The sequence below is a fragment of the Mytilus trossulus genome, chromosome 1, assembly GCF_036588685.1.
Source record: "Mytilus trossulus isolate FHL-02 chromosome 1, PNRI_Mtr1.1.1.hap1, whole genome shotgun sequence".
Taxonomy (NCBI): Eukaryota; Metazoa; Mollusca; class Bivalvia; order Mytilida; family Mytilidae; genus Mytilus; species Mytilus trossulus.
In genome coordinates this window covers 25,858,117-25,868,873 of record NC_086373.1, presented here as the reverse complement: position 1 = coordinate 25,868,873, position 10,757 = coordinate 25,858,117, and the positions used below count along the sequence as shown (strand labels likewise).

Genomic DNA, 10,757 nt, shown 5'->3' with positions numbered 1-10,757 from the left:
GTTAAAGGCAGAATTATTTAATCTTAATTGTTCATGTCTATTAATTTCAAAAGTATATACAATTATCTTTATGCCTTCGAAGCTGACACATTTATCAATTAGCTGGGGGACATTTTTGAGACAACGTTATCAAATATGCTTAAAAGATTAAACACTTCACATTTATATTTTTAGGAAATTGTTCTATAAACAAGTTAAACTTTCTTTAATTTATTTTATTTACGTTTATTTTTCTGTCATTTAATTTTACAATTAAATGACAAATATTCTCTTTAACTTCTGTGTAATTCTTCCATTATTCACGAATGCTTTACTTGTAATTTATTAATAAATATTATCTTTAAATATCACGCATTTTTGCATCATTATACATATGTTAGTATAATAGTCCCACTGAGCTTCATTTGCAATTTTACTAAAACCTACTGAGGCTAGGTTGCCACATGTTGACGGTAGAAAGTTCCGAACTGTTTACCATTTATAGTACCTAAGTTCACCTAAGTATTTTGGAGGTTCGTGTTCCCCAAAGAAGGCAATGGATTATATAGGGAACCACGGAAGCATGACCAGAGCGGAAAATCTTTAGCAGTGAGTGCCCTCCCCCTTTTAAAGTTATCAAAATTTCTGGATCCGTCACTGGCACAATCTATAGTTTCTTTTAATGGTAATGTAAATTTATTGGTGTTTTACTGCATGAACATTTTATATTTTAGGCTTTCTCGTTTTATTGGATTTATGGTAATTAAGTACCAGATTAATTTGTATTCTCCTTTGATAGTTTCACGGTTAACAACAGACACACAGCTAAAGACCCTGTATTGTTATTTTTTTTATTTATTTATAACCATGTCTGTTTTGGTATGCATCGCAATTTTAAAATGTGTTCACATTTGATTTTAACTAAAGACTTCTTTGCAGTACTTTAATCAAAAACCGTTCCGTGAATGTTTTCCCACATGCACACTGGTATTTGTAAATGCCTCGACAATTGATATTTTTTCCTTTATACATGTATAGAAAAGAAAATTGAGGAGTTATGAACTTTAAAAAAACACAAGCACGAGTAACTTTTGAAACCACCCGTAGGACATGCAGGGGACAGGTGGTGATCAGGTCACAATTAAATTAATGGAAGTTTATACATGTAACAGTAAAGACAGTAAACCCCTCCCAAGAAATGCTTGCTTAAAAAACAAATAAAATAGAAGCTTTGCTTTCAATATTCCACTCCAAACAAGAAGAAATGTATGATAAATTTATAATGGTACATTTTTCTGTCATTATATATGGACTATAAGGGACGAAGTAACACCCTGTATAGTGACTTTTGTTTGTCGTGATTTAAACATAATAAAAGTGTTTCTTTCCCCTAAATCTTAAGAGCCTCATTGAACAGGATAAAAACTACCTCAGACCTCAAACAATCTGAAACTTTTCAAGTATGTTCTATATGCTCATGTGAATTTTGTCTTGTTAGCATAGTTTTGTACTTGGACAGATAATCAGAATGATCAGCTATCGTCAGTATGGTCTCGTTTGTTTGAACAACCAATGATCAGGTAATTTTTAATTCAGCTTTACATGTCAGTGATTTAGAATAAGAAAATCCTAGATATTAAACATATGCAAATGGCTAGTTTAATTTTATTATAGTCATAACTGTATGAAGCACCTTTTAAAGACTAAATTACATCTACATGTAACTGCCTTTTGGTCAAAGATTTTTTTTGGGGGGGGGGGGGGGGGGATAGTTGGCACACATGTACACATGAAAAAAAAGAGATGTAAGGTATTGTACTAGACTTTTGGGAAAGTTATATATACTTGATAACAATATTAACACAACACATCTAGATATTCAGGGTCTGTTCCATACATTTAAAAAAAAGGGGGGGGGGGTCACAACACAGGACAAAAGGGGGGGGGGGGGTGTTCCAACTATATATCCCCATAATATAATGCCATCCACCATTACTATAGTTGTTTGTTGGGAAGACAAGACACTAGGCACTTTTTGTTACTCAAGGACACACATTAACTTTAAATTTAAAAGAAATTCCAAAGATTTTTTTTAAATTACATACAATGTACAGGAAAACTTATTCTTTAAATCAACATTGTTTTAATGCAATATTATTTGAGCATGTTGAGCCCTTTTCTAGATTTTTTTCTGAAGAGATGTTTATGGTAAATCATGTTAATAGTACAACCATATTTTAAATTAAATAAATGGATGACTACATGAAGAAATTAAAAAAAAAATTCAGCGTTAAGAAACTCACTGTCTTTTCATCATATAAAATAATGTGAAACTGTTGTCAAGAGAGTCTGTCCATTTTATTTTGTATATTACCATACCTTTTTCATTAAATTGCTATATATTAAATTATTTTAATATTTCATATTTTTAATTAAATAAGATTACCATGTGGTCTTTGCTGGAAAGAAATCACTCCATTTGTACTCATATATCATGTATATACTAGTATATGCCAATATTTAAAGTATTTTAAACAGAGATTTACAATATGCATGTACATCTGCCATGATCTGGCATGCAAAATGTTAACAGCAAGTAAAGAATTGACTTTATATGTGCAATATCTATAATGATTTATATCATGTATATACACAACACATGAGATTTACAACTATTACATAAATTGGATGAGTCGAGCATGATACAAAAATGACTTTCTCATGTACTTAGCTTTCATGCGTAAATCATGCGTTTACAATATATGTGATACACGCATGTATTTATTACATGTGAAAACCACATGTGAAAATCATGCGTTTAACCCATGTATTTATTACATGCGAAAACCGCATGTAAAGATCATGCGTTTAACGCATACTTCAGATACCGCATGATTTTCGCACGATTCACACATGATTTACGCATGTAATAGCCTTTTATGCGTAAATCATGCGTTTGAGAAATCATGCGATACACGCATGTTTAAAACGTGCGAAAACTGTATGTGAAGATCATGCGATTTACGCATACTTCATATTTCGCATGATTCACACATGATCCACGCATGACTTTTGCATGTAATGGCCACCATGCGTATATCATCCGTGGCACTTTTTTTCGAGTTTGTAAACATTTCTAATAACTAGTTTAATATAAAACATGTCAATTTAGGAATATCAACATATAATGATTGATTGATACAAATCAACGGCTGGTCTATGATCAAGTTTCATAACAAATATAAATTTTCAAACTCTATTTCTATGTTCCTGATCGATGGAAAGGACACACGCAAACAAGGAATAAAACGGAATCTAAAGGTATTGTTTATTTATACAATTCAATTATATTATGTTGAATTTTCCGTTTTAAAATATTCAAGAAAAGGTTCTATTGATTACTGACATGCACTCATAAAACAATACACGAAAGACATTGAATTTTTCTTCGCGTGACCAATGTAAGCTCCTATGAGCTGTTCTAAAACATATAAGTAATTATGCGATGATAGCCTTTTGAAGGTAGAATTAGGCAAAACAAATTCATATTAGAAATTTAAAATCATACAACGAAGAAAAATTATGATTTTTATTGTTATAAATATGTCTCATATAAGCTTTTTAAAATCTTTTCTTGGACATAAACACATTTCTAAGACATTTGTAAATTTGAAATGTGTATATGCTATCTGCTTACAGTCACGAGAGAACCGAAACATCAATTGACTTTGTTTTAAATTTTGTTTTATTTTTAATTTGCATGAGAAACAACTCACGGTAACTTAGTTGTGTCCCATCATATATTATATAAAATTATGACAAGAGCTTATGTTACAAAATGTATTGCTGGTAAACTGTTTTCAATTTCATTATCTAACATTTCATAACATAATATCTAATAACATCACATTTTCAAAGGCTTAATGCACTAAGGAAGATATAATTATTGATATATTTCGCACAATATGCTATATCCTTCCCACTTTGTATAGAATACGACACGAGTTGAATCCCTTTGAAAAAATATATATTATTCAAATGGAGATTTAGTAAGTGAACTTTGCTGATGTTTTAGGCAAACAATTTATATATTTGTGTATAAAAAAATGATAATAACGTTTACAAGGTAAACGAAACACATCTGTGTGAAAATTGTTCTTTTATTTGTGTTTGGTTGGATTCGTGTTGTTTTTTCTTTAGTTTTCTATGTTATGTCATATGTACTATTGTTTGTCTGTTTGTCTTTTTTCATTTTAAGCCAAAGCGTTGTTAGTTTGTTTTCGATTTATGAGTTTGACTGTCCCTCTGGTATCTTTCGTCCCTCTTGTATCCCCTTCGTCTCGAAAAACGCTAAAATATCCATATTTATTTGAGTTTTAATTTCCTCTACTCTGAGTATGTATAAAGCATTTTCCACTGTAATTTATGTCAATTATAATCATTCGAATTCAAATTTTAATGCATTTTCATCTTTTCTCCTGTTTACTGTCTCTACTTTTATATTTTTTTGATATACTTTACAGATATGATCATGCTTTCAACAGTGATCTATCTTTTGAGATTTGCAGTCAGTGTTGCATTGATATTAGATGGTAAGTTTTCACGTATACTTAAGATCAAATATAATGTTCTGTATTCCTTGTAAATAAGTTATTATCTAAAAATTTGTTTTATAGGAGACAAGAGATTACTTGCATTTCTCTCTGCAAATAAACAATAATTTTGCATAAGCCACTGTTTGTGAAAAGTTAAAGAAAATACCCCAAAACAAACAGTTTGTAATCGCATTTTTAACTTTGTGGAAAATACAATCTAGAAATAATTAAAACTGTATTTTTCTACTTTAATCAGTGACATGTCAATGTTCATATGATTCTAGTACAGACTGCATGAACCAAGTCATTAAGAAAGGTAAATAGAAATGCTTTTATTATCAATTAGATTGTTTTCTTCTGGTATAAATTCTCCATATAAGTCTATCACTGTTTCATTCTATTTTAATATCAGAACACGGTTTTATTTAAGATTGTGAGATGTAAATGTATCTCACTTTCTCTTCTGTATGACTGTTATATATGTGGTTATACAAAAAAACAAGAGCAAATGAGCAAATAATTAACCAAAAAGACATAGACTCTAAACAGCAAATAGTGGATGATTGGATTGATATGTAGTTCATTTGAAAATATCACAATAGTTTGTGTTGCTTCAGCTTGACCACTGAATTAGAATAATAAAACTTTAGATTGACAGTTAGACGTCAGAACTAGTGATATTTTGATATACTTTTGATTTAAACTTGAGTATACATAAACCCAAGCAGACTATATTTCATTGATTATGCATACTTTGTTTTTATACAAAAGCCTCGATTCAGTTTACATGTTGATATAGAAACAGTTAAATTGCACTAACGTATATCTTGTGTATTTCAGATTGTTTCTGCAGTTGTTTGGAGGCCAAAATAGATGCATATTATACTACAAAACTAAAAGTTCAAGCCAATTATTTATGTACACACTTTCTTAAAGAGTGTAAGGACATATGGACTCTTTCTTTTAGCTACACAGTTGTCAATATTTCAACTTTAAATGAGGAACTGTATACCAGTGAGAGAATACCCGTACCTCATGATCAGGTATTTTTTAGTATTTGAAACAAAAACCATCAGTTTATTTAATTGGAAATAACCGAGCTGTGTTGTTTGTTTATTTTGTTATCGAAAAATTAACTGGAATAAACCAGGCTCTTGTACATATTAAATTATACAGACTCGAACAGTACATTTCGTTTTGACATTGATATAGCGTGTTTTATACTATTAGTTGTATATAGAGACTATAGTCCTATCATCGCTTATGTCCATTTGCTGTGGTCACAATTTTGAATTCGTTCTTGTTACGTCGTAAATTATTGGACAATGATATTGCTAGAAGAGGATATATTTTTCTTTCAATATTAACAAGCGCAACACGATTGGTTCAACAAATGAAAACAGGATCTTCTTACCCAAAGAACCTGATATCATAACCGGTTTTGGTGGCCATGGATTATTGTTTTACTTTTCTATTTGTGTTTTGTTTACTGTTGTTTGCCTTCTAAATCTTTTTAATATTTTGCCATGACGTTGCTAGCGTATTTCGGACCTTCCATCAGGACAAAAGCTTATAGATTTTTTTCTAGGACAAGTATGGAATGAAGAAAAGTATACTTAGAATAAAAAATAGAAGGAATATTATGCAATTTTTGTATTCCATTGAATAAGTTTTTCATTGTCATCTCAAACTACAGTTCTTTTTTTTCTTTTTTTGCTAGGAAATTGTAACGGAAATTAAGGAGTTACACATAACAGGAAAATATAGAATAAAAGTAAGTATGGCTAACAGTAAATTAAAAGCAAAATCAGGTATGATATGTTTTCCGCGCATACAGGTGTTTCTAAGAAATTTTTCGTTATATACGCTTGAAACCAAAAGCTTGGAAAATAAATCATGTGAACAATACACCCTCAAAGATACCAGCTATATAATTCTATATACCTGACGCGTTTTTCGTCTTTAAGGGTCCATTATTGATGGATTGAATATAAAAAAAGTTAAAAAGACTAATGAAGTAGTTATCAAAAGTACCAGGATTATAATTTAGTACTCCAGAGGCGCGTTTCGTCTACATAAGACTCATCAGTGACGTTCATCAAAATAGTTATAAAGCCAAACAAGTACAATGTTGAAGAGCATTAAGAATCCAAATTTCCAAAAAGTGGTGCCAAATGCGACTAAGGTTACAGCATTGGACATACGAAATTCCGAAAGTTTTGCCAAACACAGCTCCGGTTATCTATCAATTGGGCAGAAATAAACGTATTTAAAAAAAAGGTATTCGACGATTTATAATAGTTCATTTATATAAATGACCATATCGATGAAATTTCAAGTTGTGAATATAAAAGTACTCACATCTGATCTATTGATTACGTTTGAAAACACAAAAAAAAAACATTAAGAGCATACTTCACAGAAGTCAAAACCACATACAATAAACTTTGAAGTTGTTTAAACGTTTTTATTGTTGATGCTTTATCTACCTTAATAATAAGGAATACTTATAAAAGATGTTTTATTTAAATATTCTGATTAGTTTTTTTGTTTGTTTAACATCTCCTTTTTTACAGATTAAACCATCTTGTACTATTTGTGGCAGTGGTTGCAAAGTCATACATTTATCCAGTAAGAATAGACTCAGTAAAAAATATGAGTGATTAATAGACATTTATGGAAACTAGGACTATACCTAGGATTACACTTACACTACCGAATACAGTTCACGAAAAATAAGTGGTCTTCTCAAAATGAAAGCATAAATCAAATTGTGATACCCATTCAAATTAAATGATGTGTTTAATATCATGCGAAGTATTTTCGAAGACACATACATGCAAAATACTTATGGTCACAACATATGTGAATCGTCAAATAGTCCTCATAACTTTGTGGGTATTTTTCATTCTCTGATGGCGTGGTCAACTTTTACTCTTGTAGTGCATAATATGTCTATTAAATTTTCTCCATATCCCGGTCTGCATCTTTCTGATGTTTGTCTTATGTAAGGCGTCAATTCTTGATATATGTTCAGATATTTTGTCGCCCAGCAAAAACAGCTCATAAAGGCAAGGAAACTTATGTCTTAATTTTCTCATCAACATATATTACTGATGCCAAAGAAATCCGTACTCAGCTTATCTTGTCTTCGTTAAATATAACAACTTGACTGTTAATACAGTGACGATGTCTTTGTCTCGCAAAATTCTATTCCTTTTAATCCTTTATCACCCTAACCTTTCCGTCATTAACCCCACTGCATATAGAAGTTGTAAGTTCTGCATACCAATCATTCAAATTAAGGCCAATAAATGAGACGGTTACATGTTTTTTTTAGGAAAAGGGTATACCTGTATGCGTTTCATCTTAAGTAATAGAAACATTAACGGCATATATGTCAGAAATAATATGAAGAGACGGGTACGGAGAAGAAATATGTTTTCCGGGAAAAGCTTATGATCCCGACCGGTTATCTGTCTCACATCTTATACGTAACTTGAAGTAACGTTGCGGGATATTCACATGTAAAAGGAATATTGTTTGCTTAATCACAAATGACCACCTCTCTTATTCCAAATTGTGTACAGCATTGCCTATAAATTCTTTGATTGTAAAAGAGTGGGTTAGTGATGGTCAATCTAGGCCCCCTGGGTAAGAATCAGATGACGAAAAAATGTGTACCATAAAATCTCAGACGCTAATTTGGGGGGAAATATTTGATTGATTTATTTAGGGAATTAACAAAGCCTGACCGGAGGATACCAGTCCTTTGAAACATTTAATTTGATTTCTAAAGAAATGAAAAAAATAATCATCGTTTGACTTGCATTTAATCTAAAAAAAGTTTCACATACATCCGTGTACTTTAAAAGACAACATGATTGAGAATTTTATTTTAAAGAATACGACTACTTTATCTAAAGAAATATAAAAAAATAAATCATTGATTGAAAAACACAGACATCCGTGTACTAGAACAGACTTTTGAGCAGCGGTATACTAATGTTTCCTGTTTCAATTCCTATATGAAACATCTGTATAAAATTTTGATTAATAGCTAATAAAAAAATAACACAATTAAAATTGCATTTTTATTTCAAATGATATATAAAGTTACTTTTCATTTTTTTACAGGCATTCAAATAACAAAAGGAAAGGGACAAAAGAAATCCACTGCTAAACAGTATTTAACGGACTTTATTTCTTTGCCTGTTTTAGTCACTTTTGTTTGCGTTTTGGTCATCAGCATTTTATTGGTAATAATATTGACTCAAAAAAACGGAAGACACTGGAATCAAATTCCTGTTTCGGAAACACACATATAAATTGTTGGCGTAACCGGTGTTTAGGACACTGTGGACATAAAAATGTGCAATGAAACTGATAATGCGCTCACGATTTTATATGCATTTATACCAATGTAATAATGTCACCTTCGTAAAGCATGCTTTCAAATCAATAACAATGTCATTTGATCTAATGTCGCTTGGGAAAAAATATAAATAAAAGCTGAACTGTAATAAGAAGATCAAATCTAACAGGATGGACTTTATAGAAAGAGATACATATTTAATATTTTTAGTAAGATTCACCAATACAATTGTACGGGTTCTGAGTCAGACATTGATAGGGTTGCGGTGAAATCATCTATCCTGTATAATAGAAAATATTTAAATGTTAACGATTTGTTCTTAAAGAATTAAGAATTTTAATGTGGTTTTAAGACACTTTTTGATTGTAATGTAAACATGTTATTCGTATTTCCTACTTTCGCAAGAACCTTACTAGACTTGTAGGTCCTTATCGAATGTATCAAATTAATTAGGTTTTGAATTTAGTATTTGTTTGCCTCGCACATCATTGAAGTGACGTTAATTGTCGAAATGTGCATCTGTTAACGTAAAACTGATACATAGTATTTAATACTTACTATTTCAAAAAAAGAAGATAATACCTGTAGATCTTCAGATAGCTATTTATGAAAACGCTAACCGAAAGGAAACAACTACTACAACACAACATTGTGGTAGAAAGATTGAGAACATTCCAAGTGAAAACAATCATAAGTCATACATCTGGAGGACAGACCATATAAAAATGGCCATGTCATGAGGAAAAATCTACAAAAGATATTAGAGAAGTACACTAGTAAATGTGCCACACATGATAATCGTGCGAAAATCATGCTTTTTTTTTCGCACGGAAAACGCCCAAATCGAGCTACATCCGATAATCGTGAGTAAATTTCACGCATGATTTTCGCATGATTCCCGCACGACAAATTATGCGTATAGAGGTACGTGCGTATTACATGGAATAAATTTACGCATGAGAATCATGTGTTTAACAAAACACATGATTATCGTGCGTAGTCATGATCAATTATGTAGTGAATTATTTTATTGTTTTTATTGTCTGGATTTGATAACTTCTTTTTTCTTGTTAATGTTTTGCCAACTTTTGGTATCTTCTATTTTCAATTTTATACCAATAAGAATTGATTTTTTTTTGAAAAAATATATATATGTATGGTTTGATTTTTATGTCACAGTTGTAATGCCCGAACTTTCGATGGAACAGTCAATATGTACTTCATTTTAAAGCAATATAGTTGTTATCTGTGTTTCCTTATAGTCACCTAGTGTGCAGCTAAAATATGTTTCTAATGCAATATACACACACAAGGATTTTGGTAAAGAAATCTCAGTCATACAATAAATTGTTGCTAAAAAAGGTGAATATTGATGATAACTCTGATTTAAAATCCATTTAAACATTCTACATGTATATTCAAGAGTACAGCAACAATATCCCAAGTATTTTAGTGCTTGCCTCTGGTTCATATATTTCATTTTCACATTTTTCAAAACTTGTTAATTTTTTTTCTCTTCTTCTTACATGTCTTATGTTTGGGTCTTTTTATAGCTTGGTTTTTTTATTCATTGTTCAAGGACATACGGTGACCTGATATTACTTACTATATATACATCATTTAAACAACTCTTGTGAATATTTTTCTCATTGGCAATTCAACCAAATTTCTTTACTTTTATATGATCTTTGGATCATATTATATCAAGAGTAATTGTCCTCAACAGTGATTGTGTAAAATACAGTTTCCTTTTTACAGTTTTGAATGTCTCCATTTTCTTCAAACTTTCTTAGTACAACACCAAAATA

The 10,757-nt window shown here is 30.7% G+C and overlaps 1 long non-coding RNA gene across 1 annotated transcript; it reads left to right on the top strand.

The window, feature by feature from the left end:
• The first annotated feature begins 5,418 nt into the window (after window positions 1–5,418).
• On the top strand, window positions 5,419–7,227 carry LOC134707238 (uncharacterized). The gene is made up of 3 exons (XR_010105693.1): window positions 5,419–5,617; window positions 6,295–6,348; window positions 7,151–7,227. It is a non-coding gene; the product is annotated as an uncharacterized LOC134707238 (long non-coding RNA).
• The last annotated feature ends 3,530 nt before the right edge of the window (window positions 7,228–10,757 follow it).